At 41.0% G+C, this 24,560-nt stretch overlaps 1 protein-coding gene across 6 annotated transcripts in view; it reads left to right on the forward strand.

Annotated features, from left to right (window-relative positions):
- Nucleotides 1–318: 318 nt before the first annotated feature.
- Nucleotides 319–24,560, forward strand: part of FGGY (FGGY carbohydrate kinase domain containing) — a 447,653-nt gene continuing 423,411 nt past the window's right edge. For 4 of the 6 annotated variants that reach the window (XR_009244423.1, XM_058657171.1, XM_058657190.1 and 1 more), the window contains exons 1-2: nucleotides 338–433; nucleotides 4,212–4,343. The gene's annotated coding sequence lies outside the window, so the exon portion shown is untranslated. Of the gene's footprint in view, nucleotides 434–4,211; nucleotides 4,344–15,064; nucleotides 15,151–24,560 lie in introns of those variants that run through there. The other 2 variants (XM_058657176.1, XM_004588806.3) reach the window with 2 other exon arrangements.

Here is a 24,560-nt window from a genome sequence, read left to right on the forward strand (position 1 = left end):
CTGCAAAGGCCTGTGAGGACAGACATAGTAGTTTCTCACAGAAAAAGTCTTCAGTAAGTAGTGCTGCGTGAACAATGGAGCAGAGTTGGGGCAACACACTTGTCGCGTACCCCCATTGGGACTGCCGTGGGTTTTCCGGCCGAGTTCTGACCATTGGTGACCAAAGCAGGCGCTTCGTGGACCTGGAGGACCTCCGGCTCTGAAAGTCAGCAAGCTCGGCCTGAGCTCGCCCGCGCTCGGCCCCACCCCCTAGGCGTCGCTGACCAACCCCGGGCCCGCTTCGATGCACCAATCAGGGAGCACTTTGCAGGGCCCGGGGTAGCGCGCAGGGCGGGACCTGGGCTGCCTCCAGCCCTGCCTCGGTGAGTGAGGCGCGGCTCGGCGCGGAAGCGTGCAGGCCCCGCTAGCTAAACTGTAATTTCATATTGAACAAGTAAGTGACCCTCCTCTCAGTCCCACGTGGGCGCGCCAGGGGTGTTTGCAGGCACGCAGGCTGTCAGCGCGCAGGTCCAGGAGGAAAGGCCACGAGCCCCGGGGTGCACTGGCCGGCCCTTGAAACCTCACCCCAGCTACGACTTTTTGAATCCCCTCTGTTCTATCCTGGGTGAGGCGTTGTCCGCCCATTCCAAGGGAGGCCTGGCCTTCGTTGCATATTCCGGCTGCCCTTGTGACCATTATCCACTTATTAGGACGCCGGCCCTCACTCTCCTGGAACCCCCTGAGCTGCCTCACGTTTTGACGTTTCCCCAAGCATTTCTAGAGCCATTGTAGAGCCAGTGCAGCTTGTAGCTTTACAGGCTTCGTTGGCTTGTGATAATACTTGAGTTGTAATTTAGGTGTGATGGGATGATGAGGCTTGCTCACAGTTCTCCTAGGTAGAAGTGTGGGGAAGGGAAGGGTTGCCATTAATTTTCTCTCCTCATTTCTTTGGAAAGGCAGAATCAGAATGGGAGGGGGAAGCACAGGCTGATCTTCCATCTGCTGGGTTACGCGGCAGATGCCCAAAGCAGCCAGGGTTGGGCTGGGTGGAAGAAAGGAGCCCAGAACTCAATCCAGATCTCCCAAGTGGTTGGGTGGGGACCCAACTACTGCAGGCAGTACCTGCTGTCTCCGAGGGTGATCACGAACAGGGAGCTGGAATAAGGAGAATGGAACTTGGATTTGAACCCATGCATCTGGGGAAGGGAGGCAAGTGCCCCAGGTGGTGGCGTAGTCGCTGAGCCAAATGCAAACCTGGATCTTGCTGTTTTCATTTGTTTTATGTCTAACTATGAATGAGAAAGATGCATCATGGTGGGTTTCCCTGAGAGCTAGATCTTCTCCATGAAAGCACTTCTTAGGTCTTCACACTGGTGTTGTCCCTAAAACTAACAGGTGGAAGAGCAGACCTCCTGGTCAGGTTTGGGGAACCTGAGATCTGGAGGGACCAAGTGAGTTTGTTTTTGAATTGCAAATCAGTAAGAAAGAAGAGACCTGTCCCCTGAGTTTGTGGCAGTTAAATGCTTTTGCTTTGTGTTTGCTTGGTTTTCCCCCCTTTCCTATGATTGTTCCTTTCTAAGGTGCGGGCTGGCAATTCCAGCCAGATGACTGCCAATCCTGTTGTGGGAGCTTCCTGGTAGGCGGCCCTCTCCCTTGGATCTTGACAGCATGGCTACTGACCTTGCTCTTGGAGCAGCTGGCCACCTGATGGGAGACCCAGGGGACTGTTACCGGGTGGCAGAGTGGCCACAACAGATAGGGAGAGAAGGGCCCGGTGTTGATTTTGAAGAAGGGAGTTTGAGAGCCTCTCTGCTTGCTGAGTTTGCAAGTCAAAATGTATATTGGGAGGAGGAACTCACCCAGAGGGTGGAGAGCTGTGTTTTTCTGGATGAAATGAAATTTACAGGGAGGAGACCAGGCCCTGTTCCAGGCTGTGTAAATTTGTGCTGTAGGCCTTGTCTTTTCCTGGAAATTAGTTCCCTTTCCCTTAACTTGCACTTGCTTTAAATCACTCGATTTTTCAGACAGTTTGAGTTAGTAAGACTTGCTCTTAAACTTCCAGAGTGGGAACCCCGCCCCCCGGGATTAAAGAAAAAAAAAATCCGAGCTTATTTTTACCAACGTAAGTTACCCTCTTCCTGCTCTCCTTTGTGTAAAGGAGAATGAGAATCCACCCAGGTGGCATGAGATGCAGTCATCCAAATCAGTTTTTCAGTCATTCATATGTTTACTCTTCTTGGGACACATACTCTGTCATTCTGGCAACTTTGGGGAACTTAAGAGGAGCCAGAGTGGGCCCCTAACTTCAAACATTTTGCTTTAATTTAGCTTGAAGAGGGGGATTACATGATAGTGAAACCAGTGCTATGACAAGATAGGCAGGAATCTCTTGCAAATGGTCCAGTGTGGGGATTGGAGAAGACACCCCAGAGGAGATGGTCTCTGAGCTGTGCCTGAGTGGACTAGAGAAAGGAGGAAAGGGATTATATGAATTGGGAATACCATGTGCAGAACTACGCAGGCATGGCATATGATTGATGAGTGGGGTTGGGAGAAAAAAAAGGTGATGAGGTGGACAGTCTGGAGAGGGAGAACGGGCCTGCTGAGTCACCAGGGGAGTTTGAGATGTATTCCCAGGGAAGTCAGGGGCGCTGATGGACTTTCCTGACTGACTGTATACCTGTGTTGTCTTACGTTAGAGGTCTGCGTTACAACAGTTTGAATCTGTCAAGTCATTCATACATCTCCATTTCTTGGAGGTCAGATACTGGAAACTGTTGGGTTGCTTTGGTGGTGTCATACATCTGTGTGTGTGTGTGTGTGTGTGTGTGTGTGTGTGTGTGGTGTGGTATGTGTGCTATTTGGAATCTTGATTCGCTGACTTCACTTTGGAGGAAGCTCTCATCTCCTTGAGGGTTTTCTCACTGTTTGGGAAGTAAATACCCCCACCAGTTGTGTGACCTAGGCGTTCTGAGGCTCTTTCTGACTTGTGTTTATGGATTTGCAATGCTTTTTCCTGGGATTTGCTCTTGAGGTTGAAATCCTAAAATTGCCTTCCCTTGACTCTGCCAAGCCAGAGTGCTCAGTCTCCCGTTTGTTCTCTTTGGGTTCACGTACGCACTTTCTTCTAGTCCTGCAGAGTTGACCAGGTGATAGTCCACACGTGTGAGACTTCTACAAAGACTCACACTGTCTGTGGATGCTGAGATGTGCAGATGCTCTGGGCATCTGTGGGCCTATTGGAAATGCCTACAGGTGAGGCAGCCCGCTGGCGTAGGGGGAGGCCACTTGATAGAATCTGTGAAGTGGTTGGTAGGATTTACGGCCCTTGTAGAGTTTTGAGCTCTGATTGAGGCGAATTTCTGCCTTTTTTCTGTCAGCTGTGGGATCCCCCCCCAGGATTCTGTGTTTAGCAGAAAGGACATGGCAAGTGTCAGGCACAGCTGGAAAATCCTGCTTCGCACTTGCTGTGCATTCACTTCATCCTGTGGGAAGAAAGCACCAGCTGTGGGCTTCTTGCTTGGCACTGAACTCTGCTCCTTTTGGGAAGGGATGGCATGGGTAAAAAACTGTCGTTCTGACATCTTCAGAACATCTGTTGTCAGATAGTTTTCCTCACATGATGTGCTGGAACTTCTCCAGTGGACTCTGAGAGTGTCACGGGGGCATTTTCACCTGTGGATGTGGTCAGCATTGGTGTCAGAGTGATGTCACTGTTTGTTTCTTATTGGGTGAGGTTTTATGGTTTGTGTATCTCAAGGAATTTGTACTTATTGCCTGGTTTATTAGCATGCTGTTGCTAATAGTCTTTATTCTCTTAGCATTTTATTATCTCTTATACTATCATTTCATTTCTGGCATTTGTCATACAGACAGTTTGCATCTTTTCCCTTTATTCGTTTATTATTTATTTATTTATTTATTGAGCATTCTGGCTCAAAATTTTAAATTTGATTTCCTCGAAGAACCAGCTTTAAAACTTTTCTTTTAAAAAAATAGTTATTATTTGAAAGGCAAAGTTACAGTGGAAGACGAAAATACACATACACACCCCACCCAGGGAGGGAGGGAGAGAGAGAGAGAGAGAGAGAGAGAGAGAGATCTTTCATCCTTTGATTCACTCCCCAGGTAGTAGCAGCTGCTGAGGTTAAGCCAGCAATCTGGAACTCTGTCTGCGTATCCTGCGTTAGTGTCTGGAGACTTTATGCTAGGACCATCTTCTGCTTTTCCAGGTACTTAACAGGGAGCTGGATTGGAAGCTGACCAGCAGAGACAGGAACTCAGCCCCAGGGGTTGCTGGTGGTGAACACAGCAGCTTAACCATTTGTGCCAGCACACCAGTCCAAGACTCACTTGCTTTCACTGTAAATATTTTGTGTTTAATTTATTGGTTTCTGCGTTAAATTATTTTTGATTTCCATTCTTTTTGTGGATTCCTGTTCTTTTTCTCTTATTTCTTCTTTTTAAAGATTTATTTATTTTTTTATTGGAAAGTCAGATATACAGAGAGGAGGAAAGACAGAGAGAAAGATCCTTTATCTGATGATTCACTCCCCAAGTGGCTGCAATAGCCAGAGCTGTGTCAAACCGAAACCAGGATGAAGGAGCCTCCTCCGGATCGCCCACAAGGGGGCAGAGTTCCAAGGCTTTGGGTCGTCCTTCCCAGGCCACAAGCAGTGAGCTGGATGGGAAGTAGAGCAGCTGGGATTAGATCCTGCGCCCATATGGGATCCCGGCATGTGCAAACCAAGGACTTTAGCAGCTAGGTACTGCTCCAGGCTCTTCTCTTATTTGTTAAGGAAGAAAAATGGGTTTCAAAATTTTCTTTTGTAGTTTAGTCATTGGATATTATATAGTTCTTTAGGTGCCATTCATTTGTATCCTACAACTCTTCATTTTTGATAATTTAAAATACCTTTTAAATTTGTTTTAGATTTATGGATTATGTAAAAGCGTGCTATTCATTTTCCAGATATTTGAGGATTTCAACATATTCTTGTATTAATGATTCATATTTTAATTTCATTGTGGCTACAGAACGTCCTTCCGTGACTTGAAACTTTAAAAATTTTTGACAGTGTTTTTATGGTTAATAATGCAGTCTGTTGCAGCTGATGTTCCTTGTGTACTTGAATTGTGCATTCTGCTGTGGGTGAACAATGTGCTTTTTACTTGTCAAGTAGATCATGTTGATTGAGTACTATTGAGTATTGTATTTTTGCTGATTTTCTTCAAGCTTTTTCTGTTTCCATCAATTTATGACAGCATGGTACTGAAATCCCTTGTGATAAGTGTGGGTATTTGCCTTTCTCCTTGCAGTTCTCTCAGATTTTACTTTACATAGTCTCATGTTCGTTATTGGGTACATAAATCATAGGATGACTTGGTCTTCTAGGTGATTCATGCCTTTTATTATTTCATAATTTCTGGTAATATTCTTTGATCTGAAATCTACTTAGTTATTGTTCTGGTAATACTTTTGCTGTAAAACCTACTTAATAAACATGGATGTGTCTACTGCAGCTTTCTTTTTATTGCTATGATATGATTTTTCTTTTTCTCATTTTGTTTTTGACCTGTTTGTGTCCTGAAATTTAAAGTGACTTCCTTGTAAGGAGTATCTAGTTTGGTCCACAAACCAAAACCTGACAGTCATTGTCTTTGGGCTGTTAAGGCTATTTTTATGTAACGTAGCTTTGATAGGGTTTTGTCTCAACATGCTTCCTTGCTATTTTTTCTGCTTGTTCCACACATTCTTTATTTAATTTTCCTTATTTTCTCTGCCTTGATTATAGTTTTCCTTCTAGTTCTTGTCCTGCAGTGCTGGTGGTAGATTTTGTTTTGTTTGTTGTATGATTGAACAACATTGACCTTTTTAAAAAATACATATATTTTTTTATTCCTTTGAGAAGCAAGGGAGGCTGAGGGAGATAAAGTTCCCTTGAGGCTCATTCTTCAAATGCCCCTACTGGGTGGGACTACATAGGCCATAGTGTTAGCATGGGTTGTGGTGCCCTCATTGATGTACAGAGGAAAGAACTAATAGTATGGGAAGAGATTTCTTTCCCATATAAGACACTGAAGGTGCCTAAAATCCCTTTTGAAGTATCGTAAATTATTTAGGAAGCCACTGTTAACTTGGATGCTTCAAAGAAGCAAAGTTCCTTCATACAGTGTGAACAAAGGGATTTGTGTATGGCGGGGGCTTAGAGACAGTAGGGAAATTAAGTAGAAATCATGCAGCCTAAATATATTACCAAAGCCTTCACCATCTAGATACAGGACTTTGCTACACTAAAATCTATCATATACCAGACTGGGAGGGACCCGAGAAGCTTGGATTCTGTTAGGCCGTGGGAGAAAAATTAAGACAAGACCCAAATACTGATTGGATATGGGGATCCAAAGTAGAAAAGACTTCATAGTTTATGAAATCAATAATTAGATCAGTTTCTGTCTAACAACTATTGAAATTGCAGGATAGTATGATAAGTTTGATATTAGAGTAAGGCTATTGTTAGGATTTTTTTAAAGAAGTGTTGTTAAGAGAAGGAGGAAGGAAATACATTATGTCCTTAGAATTATAAATTACACTGAATCTGTTAAAAACTATTTAAAAATTTAAACATTAAAATTAGTGGACATAAAATTTATTTTCATTTTATTTGAAGGGTAGAAATACACACACATGCACAAACACAGAGAAGGGGGAGAGAGAGAGCAGAAACCTTATATCTACTAGCTCATTTTGCAAATGATTGCAACAGCCACAAGTGGAGCAGGCTGAAGCCAGGAGCCTATCATTCGATCCAGGTCTCCCCATGGATGGTAGGGACCCAAGTGCCTGACTCATCTGCTGTGTGTTATTAGGTGGACGTTATTAGGAAGCTGGATCAGAAGCATTACAGGAATTTGTATTAGGCACACAATGTGATCATACCAAGAAGAACATAACTGCTGTACCAAGCACCAATCCCTACTGCTGTAATTTCTAAAAACTACCATGTACGTGTCAGCGAAAGGAACACAAAACTGAAATCCTTCACTGTTGTTGACTAGCTCTGTGACCCAGGCCTGTTGACTTCTTTGAGCAGTACCTTATTTCCTGTCTTTAGGTTTTGCCCTCTGTAAAACTGTAAGCAGAATTAACAAAGCTGTGCACTCACTGGTGGATACAGAATAAATGTTCAGAAGTCATTTATTGATCTTAGGGGAGGGTTGGCTCAGGGTATCAATAAGTTTAAGTTCTCATGGAAGTATATATTGAATAGATAGTATTAATTGCTATTGAATTTGTAGGGTAAGATGTTTGAAGACCATTACCTTAGAACTCCTTGCAGGAACATTGTGAAGATACCCTGCCTGCCTTTTCCTTCTCCTTTCTTCGTGTTGTTTTCAAGGGTTGATTGCATGGGCTATTGATTTGTGCCACTGACTGCTGCATCTATAGGGTCTCCAAGAAGACAGTGAGACAGAGAAAAATCATGTTAAATCACTTGATGGGACAGCCTGTCCGAAAGGACAAAGAGCACATTTTGGTGATCCATAGAAGACGACAGCAGAAGGCATGCAAAGCCCATTTCAATCCAGTATAGGGACAATCTCTTATTGTGAGAATTCAGGCTACACAGAAAGGGCCACTGAGTCACCTCCAAGCTCTAATGGATTTCTTTTTCTTGGGTATCAGTGCAGTAAGCAGGTCTTTGTACAATCCCCTCATCCCCCCACCCCTTGCCGAAATCCTGCAGGTGAAATCTTTTTATCCTTGTACATGGTTCTTAAACATGGCCTCTCTTTGGACCACCTGGAGGATTTTTTAACCTAGCTGTTGGTTGCTGGTTCTGAGTTGCTGAAGCGTGCCTGAGCCTGGTAATTTACGATTTTAACCTGTTTGTGTTAATGCTGTTGCTGTTCCTCTGGAAAACATACTATAAGAACTGATGGTACTATGTTCTTTTCAGAAAATAGGCCAAAGTAGGGTCTTATTGTCCCATGAAAGAATTAGAACTTGCTTCTGTGGTTAATACATAGTTAGCATCTTCCTTTAGTTCCTTCTCATTTTTGTTTAAATTATTTGAGAGACAAAGATATCTTCCATCACTGGTTCACTAGGTGGTCATCAAACAATGACTGCAAGACCAAACTAGGAGTCAGGAGCTCAATCCAGGACCCCATGTGGGTAGCAGAAACCAGATAACTTGAATCATCATCATTTGATGCCACTTTGGGTATTCATTAGCAGGAAACTGGAACCAGGGAGGAGCTGAGACTTCAACCCAGTAAGCAAGACCTGCTTACTGCACTGATACCCAAGAAAAAGAAATCCATTAGAGCTTGGAGGTAAGAACATAACTAGCATTTTAACTGCTATACCATTTACTGGCACCTTATTACTTTTAAAAGTAACTGGTTTTTAACCCAGTGGCCCGATTTTGGCAAGCCATCTATTAATGCGTACTTAGTGTATAGCTGAGATTATGTTGTTATAATTTTGGGTTAATATAAGAATGTTGTGGATTTTTTTTACATACATTTTGGTCAGTCAGTGCTTGGATTCCTGAAAGATAAACTGTTGTGTGAATGAGTAGTTTTTAAAAATGAACAGATGTGGTCATTTTTATAAAAATGGTTGGACCAATTAGTTTTCCATAAAAAATACACAGAACTGCATATTTATCTATCCTGTTGCCCAATGTGGGTATTATGAGAATTTTCAACTTCTGCTGGGTTGTTAGTTAAAAAGTTGTATTGTGGTTTTGCTTTGGCTTACCTTGCCAATTTGCATAATTATTCATTGTTTCACTCTAAACAGGTATTTGTAGTTCCTGAAGAGGGAACAGTATGAATCAAGCCATCAGAGCCTCTTTTGAGATGTGCTAGTTGTTTTGTATGGTTGCAGAATAGGAGGTTTGTTCTGGGAAGGAGAAAGGGAGGGAACTAAAGGTTAGAGAGGCAGGTGGAGCCAGAGCTTAAAAGTCCTTTTGGGTCAAATAAATAACCAAGGCTTTATTTTGGGTAGAAGAAGCACTGGCAAATTGTACTCTGTGGTGATTTTGACGTAGACTTGTTTGTGGAGTGGCATATCATATTGGTTCCTGAAGTCTAATGTTTACTTTTCATTCTTTTGGGTCTTAAAGCTGCCTGGCTATGCTTCATAAACTGACAAACACAAGGTTAGGCCACAAACCTCAGCCAGCCTCTGGCTTGCCCTTGACTTTGGGAAGTAGTTTTGCAAGACCACATGGAGAGTGGATTTTGTGGCTTTACCTGATATTGCCGGGAGCCCTTCCTGAATTTGTTGACATCTGACAGCAGCCATTAGAGCTGGTGGGTTCTATTGTAATCTGAGTGGTTTTCTGGGAAAGGCAGTGGATTTCAGCCAATATGCTAATGATAATGGCATCGCTTTGAAGATTTGGTTAATTCTGTAGAAAATCATTTCATAGTTAAATATGTCAGCAAATCAACAGCACACCCTTGAAGAAGAAAATAATGGGAGTAGAAACCATGTATATATTTAAATTATTAAGAACGCAAACTGGTCATGAATTTTTTTGCAAAGAGGATTCCATGTAGAAATGAACTCCTAAATTTGCATGGAATTTCCTTCATTATTGGGTTAGCTTTGAAATTGGCATATCAGGGAATAAAATTAAATAATTTTAGGATACAAGACAACAAATATATGCTGATGTTGTCATTTTTATGTTTCTGGGCTATAGCCATGAACAGAAAGGACCATCAAATCCAAAGCTGTGCTTTTAGGGAACTCAGAATCCATTACATTTGCCAAAGAGAGGCTCACTCTGTTGACCCACTTGTCTGGGTGGACTCCCTCACCATCCTGCTTCTTTGAATGTATCGCTTGGAAATTGTTTCTATCTTACTGTCCCTAAGAGGAGGGTGGTGTTTCAGTACCAAGCCACACAGAAGGCTTTGTCACAGTGTTTCTGAAACTCTGCAGTGGAAGAGAGGCCTTGGACTTTTTACTTTAGAAAGTATTTGACTATTTTACATGTTAACATTCTTCCCACAAGTAAATTCCTCTGTTACTGTATTATACCACGTTGAGCTTGTCTGTAGGTACAAGGAAACAAGGGGCAGAACATTAGCAGTTGGGATGTAATATTTCAACTGTCAGGTTTACTGTCCATAGGAGTCTTTCAGAGCATGGAGAAAGCATTTCTAATATCTGTCTAAGAAGGATTTGTGGCATAAATGGACTAAGAAACTCATTCTGAATGTGCCAAGAAAGAAGGCAGTTTGACTAGGATCAAAGAGCAGGTCATTTCAGGATGATATCAAGAGTTAAGCTCTGCCTGAGATGAACATAGATTTGCATGTGACCTCTTCAGTTGGTGGACTTTGTGACTGTCTCAGGATATCGAAATTTTGGAGTTTCTTCATGTGTGAATGGGAGATACAGCGTTGTTCTTTTTTCTCTCTGTTTTCCTGTAAAGGCAGTGACTTGGTAGGATGATTGAAGAAGGCATTATAAACAAAGGATTAGCTTTATTGGACCATAAATTTGGGCACAAGAGACAGATGAAGTAAACAATGTTTTGCCAAAGAGAATGTGGATATGAAGTTTTACTTTGCTCTAAAAGACATCTGTTGCTGATGGTGGGGAGTGTTATTAAATGATTGACATTTTGGATCACTGGTTTATTTCAGCAGCTTATTTGTGTTTTGTGACAATTGTGCCATTGCCTATGATCCTTGTGTCTCACATGGTGAGGCAGGTTTGGTGATTTGGTAAGTTTTGGCTTTTTTTTACCTTTTGGAATCCAATTTCAATTTTTTAGGACAGCCACTCTTTCTGCCTGTCTTCCTGATTTAATACCATGTCCCTCCTGCAACTGTCTCATGTTTGTTAAAAAGAATGGATTCACGAAAAACAGCAAGATCCTTGAAACCCCCCAAATTTTGAATTTCTGATCTAATGGATCAGAATTTCGGGGCAGTCATAAAAACAGCAAACTGTGTCCCTGTTAACTAAGTGTACTTGATTCTGTAGAGAAACGTGGAGTTGGGATGAGATGCTTGGATTTTATATATCTGTGACCAGGATTCTGGTAGCAACATGAAGCTACATTCCTGCCATATGAAATTTAACTAGGTTCTTTAGGATTTTCTGGGACTGTGTAAACTAGGCATAACTTGAGGCATCACCACCTGATTGTCAAAATACAGATCTTTGTCTTTGTTCTGATTACTGTAACAAATATAAACCAAGTGACTTACATACAACAGAAATGCATTTGTCAGAGTTTTGGTTCCTGGTAAATCCAAGATCAAGGCACATCAGATTTGCTTTCTGATGAGGGCTGCCTTTGCAGATTGCTGTTTTGTCTTTGTGTCCTCACATAGAGAAGGGATATCAGTGTCTTTAAGACCTTTTATGACAAGGTCCTTGATGCCATTTAGGGAGATGCTGCTCTCATAAAAATTATCCAACCTATCTTAAGGGCTTATTATTAAATTTTGTTTAGTTATCTTTAATTTTATTTGGAGGGGAGAGAAGGAAGGGAGGGAGGAAAGGAAGGAAAGGTAAGAGCCAGAGAGAGAGAGAGAGAGAGAGAGAATATGAATGAATGAAAATGAATGAATATCTCCCATCTCACCAAACCACCAAGGCCAAGCTGCACCCAGGCGCTAAGAACTCCATCTAGCTTTCTGAACTGGGTGGTAGGGATCCAAGTATTTGAGCCATCATCTGCTACCTCCCAGTATGCACGTTAGTAGGAAGTTGGATCAGAATTGGAGGAGTTGAATCTCAGGTACTTCAGTGTAGGTCTGTGGGAAACCCACGCAGTGTCTTCACTACCGGATTGCATGTCCATTTTGTGCCCTGCCACTAAATACCATTATCACTAGGGGTTAATTTTCAACATATAAGTTTGAGTGGACAGAAACTTTCATGGCATAACAGAATTATATGGCCATTGCTTTTTTAAAGATTTATTCATTTTTATTGTCAAGTCAGATATATAGAGAGGAAGATAGAGAGGAAGATCTTCCATCTGATTATTCGCTCCCCAAGTGACCACAGTAGTTGGTGCTGAGCTGATCCCAAGCCAGGAGCCAGGAGCTCTTATGGGTCTCCTATGTGGGTGCAGGGTCCCAAGGCTTTGGGCCGTCCTCTACTGCTTTCCCAGGCCATAAGCAGGAAGCTGGATGGGAAGTGGGGCTGCCAGGATTAGAACTGGCACCCATATGTGATCCCTACATGTTCAAGGTAAGGACTTTAACCACTTGGCCACGATGCTGTGCCCAGCCATTTCTTTAAAATCGTAGATATAGTGGCTGACGGTGTGGCGTAGCATTGCAGGTGAAGTCTCCTCCTGTGATGCTGCCATTCTATGTGGCTGCTGGTTCGTACTTCGGATGCTGTGCTTTTGACTCACTCCCTGCTAAGGACCTCAGAAAGCAGTTGAAGGAGGCCCAAGTGCTTGGGCCCCTCACACCTACATAGTAAACTTGGATGAAACTGCTGTCTCCTGGTTTCAACCTGGCCCAGGCCTGGACATTGCTGCCATCTAAGGAGTGCTCCAGTGTCTCTTCCTCTCTTTCTCTCCCTCTTTGACTTTGATTTTCAAATAAAAAAATCTTTCCAAAAAAATCACAGCTCATAATTTTTTAATCTTTTTATTCATTGTATCCCGACTTGAGACAATAATTAATGTTTATTAATAAGAAATCCAGCTATTAGGGAACAACATCCAGTTGTGAAGCTTTTTAAAATTTCTGGTGTCAGGAGATGAGTTGGTGCTATGAGAGAAAGTTGGTTTGAGGATCAACCTTCCAGTGTCTTTGATAATGTGATTTTACATCAAATTTCCCCCACTGTGCTCAGTGCCAAGGATTCCTTCTTTTTATAAAGGAATTTCTCTTTTAGAACATTCTGTATCCACTCTTCAGTTAATCTTCATAACAACCCCTTGGAATAGTAAAATAGAATTCATCAGTATCCTTTTATATTTGGGAAGAGAGAGAGAGCAATGAAGTGGCTTACCTCACATCAATCCATATAGGACAAGACCTACCATGTCTCCTGATTTTATAAACCAATACAATGGTCACTAAAGGTACTAAGGATTTATTTTTCAGAGCTGTGGGGAGAATTGCCCTCATTTCTCCCAGGTTTGTTCATTCATTAGTTCTTTACTGAGCACTTATTATGTGGTAGCAGTTAAGCTGTCACTGCTTGGGATTGCATCCATCCCATATTCGAGTGCTTGAGTTTGAGTCTCCTGCCCCTGCTTCCATTCAAGCTAATGTGCTCCCTGGGAGGCAGGAGGTGATGACTGTGTTATATGAATTTCTGCCACTTATGTGGAAGATATGGAAGGGGTTCTTGGCTTCTTGCTTCAGCCTTCCCTAACCATGGCTATTGCAATATCTAGGATATGAACTAGTAGATGGAATATTTCTCTGTTTCTTTTGTCATGTTTCTGTTTTAACACTTCCACTTTGCCTTTAAAATAAATAAAAATACAATAAATGCAGCTTAATACAGAAGTTTAATAAAAGTTGATGGGCTGGTGCCGTGGCATGGTGTGGTAAGCTGAACCTCTGCCTTCAGTTCTGACATCCAGTTTGGGTGGCAGTTCATGTCCCAGCTGCCCACTTCCTGTCCAGTTCCCTGCTTATGACCTGAGAAAGTCTTTGGGCCTCTGCAGTCATGAGGGAGATGACTCCTGGCTCCTGTTTCCTGGCTTGGGAATTGACTCAGCTCTGACTCTTGTGGCCATTTGGGGAGTGAACCAATTGGTGGAAGATCTCTCTCTGACCTGTCTCTGTAATCTGCCTTTGAAATAGAAAACAGGAAGAAGTTAAGACACATAGGAATAAAGAAGAGAATGGAGAGCCCTAGATCTTTCTGCAGAGTTGGGTCTGGACTTCTTGTTGAGAGCCTCTGAGCTCAGAGCAGTCTGTTCAGTGTTTCTGGGCATCTGGGGTTGCTTCCCAGGCTGATTTTTGCTCCAGGAACTTACACATCACAATGCTCTGTGGATTAAGTCTCTCCAGTTATGTGACAGTGAACACTGCATGTTTGTGGTGGAGCGATGCTCAAGAGTGAAAAAGGGGTTTGCTTGTGGTATTTGATTTTGATATATGGATTGCGATCTGGAGCTCTGACAACTGACCCTTTTAGGTTCTCTTCCATCTTGGCATTATGAACCCTGCCTGACCAACAGTTCTCTGGTGGATGTTGTTTGTTGGCTAAGGAAAGTCTACTTTTCCTTCCTTTCTCCCTGTCCCCTACAGTAGTCAAGGGGTCTCTTAGTACCTTTTTCTGACTCACCCAATCTTCCCCTTGCTTCAGTTTAGTTTCTCTCTCTCTGTTTCACTCCCTGCACATTTCTCCCTCCCTTTCTTTGCTGTTTTTCCTTCCCTTGCTCTTTTCTTCTTAGATTCTTTGACCTTCGTCACAGTTGATAGCAGGTCAGATCCATTGTTGAGAATCAAAGGTTTGTCTTTCCATTGCATTTCCAGAATGAATTCTCTATTTACTACTCAATTTCTGTCTGATACCAGGACATGTACTGGTCTCTTCAGCTTTATCTGGAAGTGTGTTCATACTTATTATACAGTCTGCACCAGACCACAGCTATGTCAGATCAGATGTCTTTTAAGTGGTGACTGCAAACTCCACACAGCTGAGGATCCAAGAAACTGTTTGGGTTTCTTTAGAGTCAGTTTTGCCAATCTGAAAACTTATTTAAAAAAAAAGTCTCCCCTTGAATGGAATGCCGGAAGAACCTTGGAAAAGGTGCAGTCGGACATGAAGAGGAAGAATACCTGTAACTGTTTTTCATTTTCCCTCATACCTATTGCTGGTAGGGAACTTATTATTGTTGCATTTTGGCTGTTTTCCTCCAATCTCCATTTTCTTGACAGTCCTACAACATATGAGCTTAAATGGCATTTAATCGTTTTGAAATGGATAAGCTTATTTCATCTTGTCCTTCCCAATCTCCAAACCTCTGATTGTAATATAACTAAGTAATAAATAAATTGTGTGAGGCTTGTGTACATAAGCTCCCAGCAAAGTCCAAAGATCAAAGTTGAGGAGGGCATTGAGTGCTTCCCTGATCCCTGTAACACTTTCTGTGGACACTGTCACCAGATTGATACTGGAGAAATCCTTAAGAAGCTGAATTGAAGGTAAGCTGAGCTCATTTGCTCTAGAGGATTGTAGTCATGGGAAAGCATCATATTGCTTTGTTTTTTTTTTGTGGGGAGGGGGCAGGGAAGAGAAAACAGTAAGAGCACAATCCCCAAATGATGCCTCTTCAGCAGAGTATTTGCAGCAATTACTTACTCCTCCATATTGTTGAAACAGTGCTGCAAAGAACAGCCTGATTTCCAGGTCTCCTTTTTTCTCTGCACACAGTATTTGAGCAGCTTGCACACTTGTTGAAGGATCAGCTGCGAACTCTGTGGTTTCCTGTGGCACAATTCTAATAATATTTATGCAGACCATTATTCAATGAGCTGTATAAATATTTATCATACAGAGCAGTTTTTTGATCATAAATAGGGGCTAAAAATCAGGGCAGGCCAGGCTGTGGACTTGGAAAGGTGGTTGCCTGGAACCCATGGAGACAGCTCACAGGTTGGGAAGTTAGGTGTGCCTCAGGAGGTGTGTGCAACTTGAATTTCTCCCTTATTTTTCTTTCTTTTGGCCTTTTATAGCCCATGTCATTATTTTCCTCAGCTTGACTACCTTTCCAAACCCCTAGCAGATTGTTTTTCCCTTTTAGAGTATTCATCTTGCATGCAAAGAATGAAATGAAACCAAAACCCCATCTCACCATTTATAAAGCAGGCTTTGGAGTCACTCTGACTAACTTCAATCTCAGCCCCTCTCCTTTTGTGCTGGGAGGCCTAAAACAATGTCTCTCTGAGAACTGCAGTCTGTCTCACTGAGAGGTGACGCTCCCCCACCTCCTTCATAGTGAAATCATGAAATTATGTGCACCAATTGGTGAACAGAGCTCAGCTAATACCAGTTCTTACAGAAGTGGTTGACATTGTTATGAAAGGCTTTTTGATTTTCAGCCTTAGCTTGGTACCATGGGAACAATCCTAAACTTGCAGTGAGAGGCTGAACTTTGAATCTTGCTGCTCTTATTTACTGTTTGTGTGACTTTCAGTAGATTGTTTCCCACCCACTAAGGTGTATTGCAGTGATAGACTTATCAGCCTGATGGAGTTTCTGTGGATGAAATTAACAAATGTATAGAAATGATTGAAACTTAAAAAAAAAAATCAAACCAGGGAAGGAATCAAGTTTTCTGTTTTATAGTTTGTTTGCTCATTTATGCTTTTGAGGCCTGGAAGCACTGATTGAATAAAGTTTGGAATTCAGGACAAAGCTGATAGCATTTATAACCTGGGAACAAAGGGCAGAGCTAGAGAGCATGTAGTACTGCAGAAAAGCCTCTTAGAGTTTTTGTAACTCAAAAGTTGAGTTTCAGGGAGGTTGCCCAAGGGCTGGGGCTTCTCTGCTTTCTGATTCCAGGTGTGGAAAAAATCATAGAGAGACCACTTCAAGCTATAATGAAGGGAAAAAATGAACCTGATATATTCTATTGGGTTTTTTTTTTCTTTCTTTGAAAAACACAAACTGTGTGGTAGAAAGTGAGGCTGGAGGGCATGACTCCTCTAACTGTAGATTTGAGTTTTTTTTTTGCTGAAGGAGTCCTTGGTCATTCAAAGTGGAAAGTTAGGATTGGCTGGAGAGAAATGGCCTGGTGTCATGGGAGGATCAGGCTGCAAAGATGAACAGCCTGAATTCCGAGTAAGCCAGCTTCAGATATAGCAGACAGAATAGTTCGGCAGATAATATAGCAATGAGTATTGGGACAGTAGAGCAGTATGAGAAAGGTTAGGAACTTTGCTGTTCTTGGTGTATTTTACTAGTTCTGTGACAAACCAGAGCAAATTATTTGGCTTCTCTAGGACTGATTACTCTCATCAGTACAATGGGAATAGAAAGTTATTGTCTTCAAGAATTGTTTTCAGAATTAACATGTCATTGAAACATGATGCTTAGCTGAACATTAAATATGTAGTAAACATGGTGCCTTTTGCTATTTCTCCAGTGATGAATTTAAAAGATAACTGTTCACTCGATAAATCACAGGACTTTTTGAGCTCCTGCCGCGTATAGGCAATGAGCTTACAGCTATGACACAGGTATCAGTTGATTGGCTAATAGTAAAGTTCCACTCCACAGAGGAGATGAGTGCTGTCCTACAGAATGGAATCATTTCTGGCTTCAGGGACCAGAACAAGAGAAAGCCCAGTGTCAGCTTTACAGTAGAAATCTATATGAAGAATAGATCTTATTAGAAAGGAATCAGAGTGTCTGATTAGTAAGGTGGTCAGATGCTGTGAGTACCCAGGCAGGAACTCCTGGCTAATCCCACAAGGGGTATCTTTTGTCCTTGGGGTAGCAGTGGTGGGTGTTGGCAGGTCAGGTCTATGCAAGCAGGAATGTGTGTGTAGAACGTTCATTCATCATTTCTTCAATAAGTGTTTAAAATACTCTTGAAAAGTCATACCCAGCAGCTGACAGATGTTGGCATGAAGCTAGGATCAGGGTGGGAAGATAAGAGAGATAATGTATGTGGTTGGTAGAGAGAAGACAGAGCAGATACTTTGATGGTGCTTGCCCTGATTTACACGTGGAGAAATTGAGGATGCTTGAGCCAAGATTCACCTCCTATTTTGTCAGTTACTGTATTCTTAGCCAGGCACCTGTTTCCAGGCACAATCTGCATTTGCTTAGTCTTGGATGTCACTAATTGCAAAATATATCATGATTTTATGTACTATATGGAGGATGAAAGTGCTGACAATTAATTGTAAGACACAGTTGATTGTAAAGTTAAGTCTGATTTTAGAAAAGGTTAATGTGAAAATGTGTCCTAGGTTTGATAACATGTGGTTGTAAGTGTCCAATAAATATTTATTAATTGCACGAGTGAAGTATTCACACATTAGATTAAGACAAAACTAGTGCATGTAAGTATAAACTTAGGAATAAAAGCTATCAAAGCATGAACTTCTTTTTGTTTGTTTTCTTTTGATTCACTGATTCAGTTGTTCATTCAGTAAAGCATTAATAGAGAATCTATCATGTGCCAAACCCTGTTCTGAGTTTTAGGGAAAGTTAAAAAAAAAAAGTCAGTTTTTCAGGTACAGCTGAGTAGGGAGAAAGAAATATAACATATTATCACTCAGAGTGGCAAGCCTTCAAAGAAGGCAAGGAAGTCTTCCCCAAAGAGGTGATATAAGTCAGTAGTCACCAGGCAGAGCAGAGGACTGATTTAGGGAAGGGAAAGCAAGTAGTAGAGATGGCCTGTGGTAGTACAAGACACTGGAGTGCTAGCAAGAAGTTTGATATCATGCTACAGTGAGAACAGTGTGAGAGCTGATGGGCACCAGCCCAGGGAGGCCTGCACTGCTGTGTGGAGACCACAGGTTGATTGCAGATCGAAGCTAGTGGAATTCAGTTGTCCCAAGGAAAAGTGCAGCAGAGGGAACTGTTGTTGTGAGGACCAACTTGGTTTCAAACAGAGCGTTCTGTTTTTGTTTCATTGACATTTTCTTGATGTAATGGCGTGAAGGTGAGGAGTTGCTGTTGTGTGAACAGAGGAAAGTATTAGCACTGCTGTCAGACGTCTGGAGCTCTGAGAGGGAGGTAAGCAAGGGAGTGATGAGGATGGACCCTCAGTGTCGTTCTTGTAAGCTCACACGAAAACAGCAAATGCGATTACATAGCTTTCTTCCTTTCCTTTTTCTCCTGCTAGTGCGCATAAAACCAGCAGGGGGGAAACTACCATGAGGAAATCATGTTTATTAAATCAGAAGCAATCACTTTTAATCAATTATTTTCATAAATTGGGATGCATATCGAGGAAGCAATAACCAAACATCTGCTAGCTCACTTTACATACCCCAAGTATCAGTTCGCTGAGAAAACATTATCTTTCTGAAATTGAGGTGTGCAGTACGCTGCTCAGGCTATAGACTCTGGATGCTCAGACTGGTCATCAGTGTCTGGGAGCCATTGCCTGTTCATCAGCACAGTTGTCTTGGATGGTACTGGGTCTATGGAAAATGAAATCCTCTGTGACATTTCTGTGTCATATGGGCTAGTATGGACAAAAAGGGAATTAGAGCAGCTATGAAGGCCAGTGGAGTTATGAGCAGTCTCTGTTCAGATTTCCTTACAAGCCAGGAGGGATCTGTTAGGAAAGCAAATTGTAGGACAAATCCCTGATCCTGTCTGCTTTGGGAGTCCTTCCTAATTCTCAGTCACTTTGTGATATGACTGTAATACATTTGCCACTTCTCCAAGCCTAGCCTGTAGCCTTTCAAAGGAAGAAGGGGAAAGAAGAAAGCATTGAGGGTTGCACAGATACAAGCCTTTAGGTTTAGGCTGCCCCCAAACAAGGCTGGGTGAATTCCTTAACTTCTTAGAGTCCTATTTCCTGACTGGCTTAATATATATCATTCTAATGTATGTTTACTTTTCATGGGTGTCTGCACTTACTATTAAGCAAAATATTACCTATCTCTTAGGGTCTGCCTCTGATCACTTGTAAAATATACACAAATACATTCATTTCTGGAGTCATATTGAGAGGGCAGGAAAATATATGCCATTTTCACAGTTCTTTAGCATATAATGCGTGTTCAATGAGTAAATTTTTGAATGGGTCAGTAGGAAGAAAAACTTTCTTCCTGGAACCATGAATACTTAATTTTTTTTGAAAAAGCTTAATTTATTTTTTGAAGAAACAAAGTTGTACATAGTCAAAGAATGCTGTAAGATTTAATACATGTATATGTTCTATAATGAATGTTCAGCCAGGATAAATGTATCTATCTCTTTAAACATTTTAAACATTTAGGATTTCTTTATTGTGAAAATATATTATTTATTTGAAAGTACTACAGAGTAAGGGAGAGACAGATATAGTAGATACAGTGAGAGAGAGGGAGGAAAGGAAGGAGGGAAAGAGAGAGAGAGATTTAGAGAGTTAAAGAGAAGAGAGAGAGAGAGAGAGAGAGAGAGAGAGAGAGAGAGAGAGAGAGAGAGAGAGAAAGATTGATCTTCTACGCATTGTTTCACTCTCCGAGTGGTCACGACGGCTAAGGTTGGGGCAGGCTAAAGCAAGAGCCCAGAACTCCATCACATCTGCCATATGGGTTGCAGGGGTGCTAGTACTTGGACCATAGTCTACTGCCTTCACGGATACATTAGCAGGGAGTTGGATTGGAAGTGAAACAACTAGGACTCAACTGGTGCTCATGTGGGATGCTTGCCTAGTAGGCACAAAATTAACACACTGGATCACAACAATGATCCAATGTCTAGTCCTTTAAAATAGAGAAATATATGTTAACTTTTTTTTTACAGTCATCTGTCTATATATGAGAAACCCAGAACTTGGTACTTTTAACGTTGCTTCGTCTTCCTTTTCCTCTCCAGGCTCTGGTAACTACAATTATATTTTTAGCTTCTATGAGGTCACATTTTTTAAGGCTTTATGTATGGGTTTCCATTTCTTGGCTGTTGTATGAATAATGTTGCAATAAATGGGAGATGCAGATGTCTCTTTAACAGACTGATTTCATTTCCTCTGGATATAAAGATACCCATTAGCTGGATTGTTGGGTCATATGGTAATTGTATTTTTAGATGTTTAAGGAAACTTCATTCTGTTTTCCAAAATGGCTGTAGTAGTTTACATTCTGTTCCACAATATGTAAGAGTCTTTTTTTCTATTTCCTCCCAGCACTAGCTATATTTTATTTTACTTGATAATATCCATTATGAATACATTAAAGGCTATCTCATTGTGATTTTGATTTGCATTTCTCTTATAACTAGGATAGGCATTTTATTTCTACCTTTGACAAATGTTTGCTCCTATTTGCCCATTCAATAACCCAGTTAGTTGAAGATTTCCTGTTTGTTTGAAAGGTGGAGTAACAGGAAGAGACAGAGGGAGAGAAATAGTCCTTCTGTGGTTCACTCCACAGGTATCTACAATAGTCAGAGCTAGGCAGTCTGAAGCCAGGATCCAAGAATTACATCCAAGTCTTCTTTGTGGGTGTCAGGAACCCAAGTACTTGGGCTTTCTTCTTCTGCTTCCCAGATGCATTAGCGGGGAGCTGGATCAGAAGCGTGGGGTAACTGGGACTTAAGCCAGGCATTCCAGCATGGCAAGAGAGAATTCCAAGTGGCAGTTTAGCCTATTGCTCTGTGGTGCTCACACTAATTAGGTTATTTGTTTTTGTGTAATGTGAGGGACTTATTATTAACCATTTTCAAATGTATAAACTGCAAGTATTTTATAGGTTATCTCTTTGTTCCATTTATTATTTCCTTGTTGGCCTTATGATATCACATTTATTGATTTTCTTTTCTGCAGTCTTGAAGTCTGGGCAATAAGCTTTCTCTGTTCTGAGTCCTGAAGTGTTGTCTCTTTTGTGCTATATTCTCACGGTTTCAAAGCTTTGGCCTTATACTTTGGTCTGTTCTTCCACAGGTGGACATCCGGTTTTCCTTGCATGATTTCTATATTTTTTAAAGATGCATTCATTTATTTCATATCAAGAGAAAAGGAGACAGGCACACAGACAAAGGCAGGGAGATCTTTCATCCATTGATTGACTTCTCAAGTGACCTTAGTGGCAGGAGCTGGTCCAGGTCTATGCCAGAAGCTCAAAATTTCAACTGAGTCCTCTGAATGGCTGGCAAAGGCCCAAGCACTTGGGCCATATTTTACTACTGTCCCAGGAATTTTAGAATGGCGCCAGATGGATGTTAAGCAGTTAAGCCGTTAAGGATTTGAACCACATACCAATATGAAATACCAGCATTTCAAACAGTAGTTTAACCCACCATGTCACTGTGCTGGCTCTTAATATCATTTGAAAACTGGCCACCTTCTTTTTTTGTTGTTTTGTTTTAAAGATTGACTTATTTTTATTGGAAAGACAGATATACAGAGAGCAGGAGAAACAGAGAGGATGATCTTCCATCTGTTGATTCACTCCCCAAGTGTCTGCAATAGCTAGAGCTGAGCTGATCTGAAGCTAGGTGCCTGGAGCTTCTTCCGGGTCCCCCATGCAGGTGTAGGGTCCCAAGGCTTTGGGCCATCCTCAACTGCTTTCTCAGGCCACAAGCAGGGAGCTGGATGGGAAGTAGAGCAGCCAGGATTAGAACCAGCACCCATATGGGATCCTGGCATGTTCAAGGCGAGGACTTTAGCCACTAGACTTCCATGCCAGGCCTGAAAACTGACCTTCCTCTAATGCATGACTTTAGCACCTTTGTTAAAGATTGGTTGACCAGATATTTGTTAGTTTACTTCTGGAGACTCTATTCCATTGGTCTATATATCTATTTTTATAGCAACATGAAAGCTCTTTCAATTACTATAGCGATGTAATGTATTTTTAAGTTAGATAATATACTGCTTCCTTCTTTATTCTAGTTGCTTGAGATTGTTTGAGCTTTTGGGTCTTTTGTGGCTACATACAAAATTAGTAGTGCTTATTCTAGTTCTGTGAAAAATGCAGTTGATATTTTTGATAGAGGTTGCACTGAATCTGTAAATCAGTTGGGTATTATGAATATTTTAATAATGTTTATTGCCCAGTCATGAACATGGGATGTCTTTCCATCTCTTTGTGTCTTCTTCAATTTCTTTCATGAACGACTTAACGGTTTTCGTTGTAAAACCCCTTCATTAACTTATTCCTAAATATTTATTTTTATGGCTCTTGGAAGTTGGATTTTTTTTCTTAGAATTTGTTATGGATGTGGCACTGACTTTAGCACATTGACTTTGTATCCTGTGACTTTGCAGAATTTGCTTATAGGATATAATAGTTTTTGGTGGAGTATTTGGAGTTTTCTCTGTATAAGATTATGTCATTTGCAAACAATGGCATTTGCTTCATCTTTTGATTTTAGTGCCCTTTATTTCCTTCTCTTACCTAAATGCTTTGAATAGAACCTCTAGCACTATGTTGAATAGAAGTGGTAGAGGTTGACATCCTTGTCTTTTTTTCTAATCTTAGTAAAGGTTCAGCTTTTCACCATTGAATCTAATATAAATTGTTGGCTTGTCATATTTGGCGTTTGTTATATTGGAGTATATTTCTTTTATCTCTTATGTGTTGCTGGTTCTTTGTTATCATGAGTGCATGTTAAATTTTGTCAAATTACTTTTGTCCATCTATTGAAATGATCATTTGATTTTTGTTCTTCATCTTGTTGGTGTGGTGCATCAGGCTTATTTATTTCTGTAAGTTGAATATCCTTGCATTAAAACGGTTAATCTCATTGATCATGATGCTTAAGCTTTTATTGTCATTTGATTCAGTTTGTCACGATTTTTTTTGGTGGGAGGGGGGACTTTGTCATCTGTATTCACAATGGAGTTGTTCTATTAGATTTGTGTAATGCTGGTATGTTGAATGAGTTTGGAATCATTTGCTTTTATTTTCTCACTTTGGAATACTCTACGAATTGCCATTAATTGTTCTTCAAGTGTTTGGTAGAACTCAACAGTAAAGCCTTCTGCTGCTAGTCTTTTCTTTGATGAGATTTCTTAAATTAATAATTTAATATGGTTCCTCATTTTTCTTCTGTTTAGGTATTGTATTTATTTATAATTCAGTGTTGATAAGGGATAGATGTCCAGGATTTTTTTTTTCTTTTTTCCCAGGTTCTAAAAATTGTTGTCATGTAATTTGTTAGTGATTTGTAAGATAACTTTGTATTTTGTGTTGTCAGTGTAACACATTCCTTCATTTTGAATTTATGGGTTTGAATCCTGTTGTCTTAGTGTAGACAAAGCTTGTCAATGATTTTTAACTTTTCAAATATAAAGCACTTCAGGGTATATTCCTAGGAGTGCTATTGCTGGATCATACGGTATGTCGATTTTGAGTTGTTTGAATGTTCTCCATACTGATTTCCATAGAGGTTGTACCAACCTGCAGCCCCACCAGCAGTGGAGTAGGGTTCCCTTTTCCCCACAACCTCGCCAACAAGTGTTGTTGGTGCTTTTATTCATGTGGGCCAGTCTTACTGGCGTTAGGTGGTACCTCATTGATGTTTTAATTTGGATTTCCCTTATTGCCAGGGAACTTGAGCATTTTTTCATTTTTTCATATGTTTATTTGCCATTTGGGTTTGTTCTTTTGTGAAGTGTTTGCCCATTTCCCCAGCTTTCCAGTTCTTTTGTGGGATTCATCTCAATGTCCATTTCTTGACTTTTCTGTAAACCATGTTCCTTGCAAAGTTGGAGAACTTGGTATTAGGTCTCAAGATCATAACTAAATTGTATTAGTAGCTGATTACACAAAGGCATATAGAAAACAACAAATGGTTAATATTGCCTGCTTTTATTGAATGTGTTACATTCATTCTGTTTTCTACTGTATGAATCCTGGCTCTTGAAACATGATTTTAAAATTATTGCAACAACTTTTCCATGTCATTAAAAAGCATCCGTTTCATTTAAAAAAAAAAGCAC

The sequence above is a fragment of the Ochotona princeps genome, chromosome 2 (assembly GCF_030435755.1).
Source record: "Ochotona princeps isolate mOchPri1 chromosome 2, mOchPri1.hap1, whole genome shotgun sequence".
NCBI lineage: Eukaryota > Metazoa > Chordata > Mammalia > Lagomorpha > Ochotonidae > Ochotona > Ochotona princeps.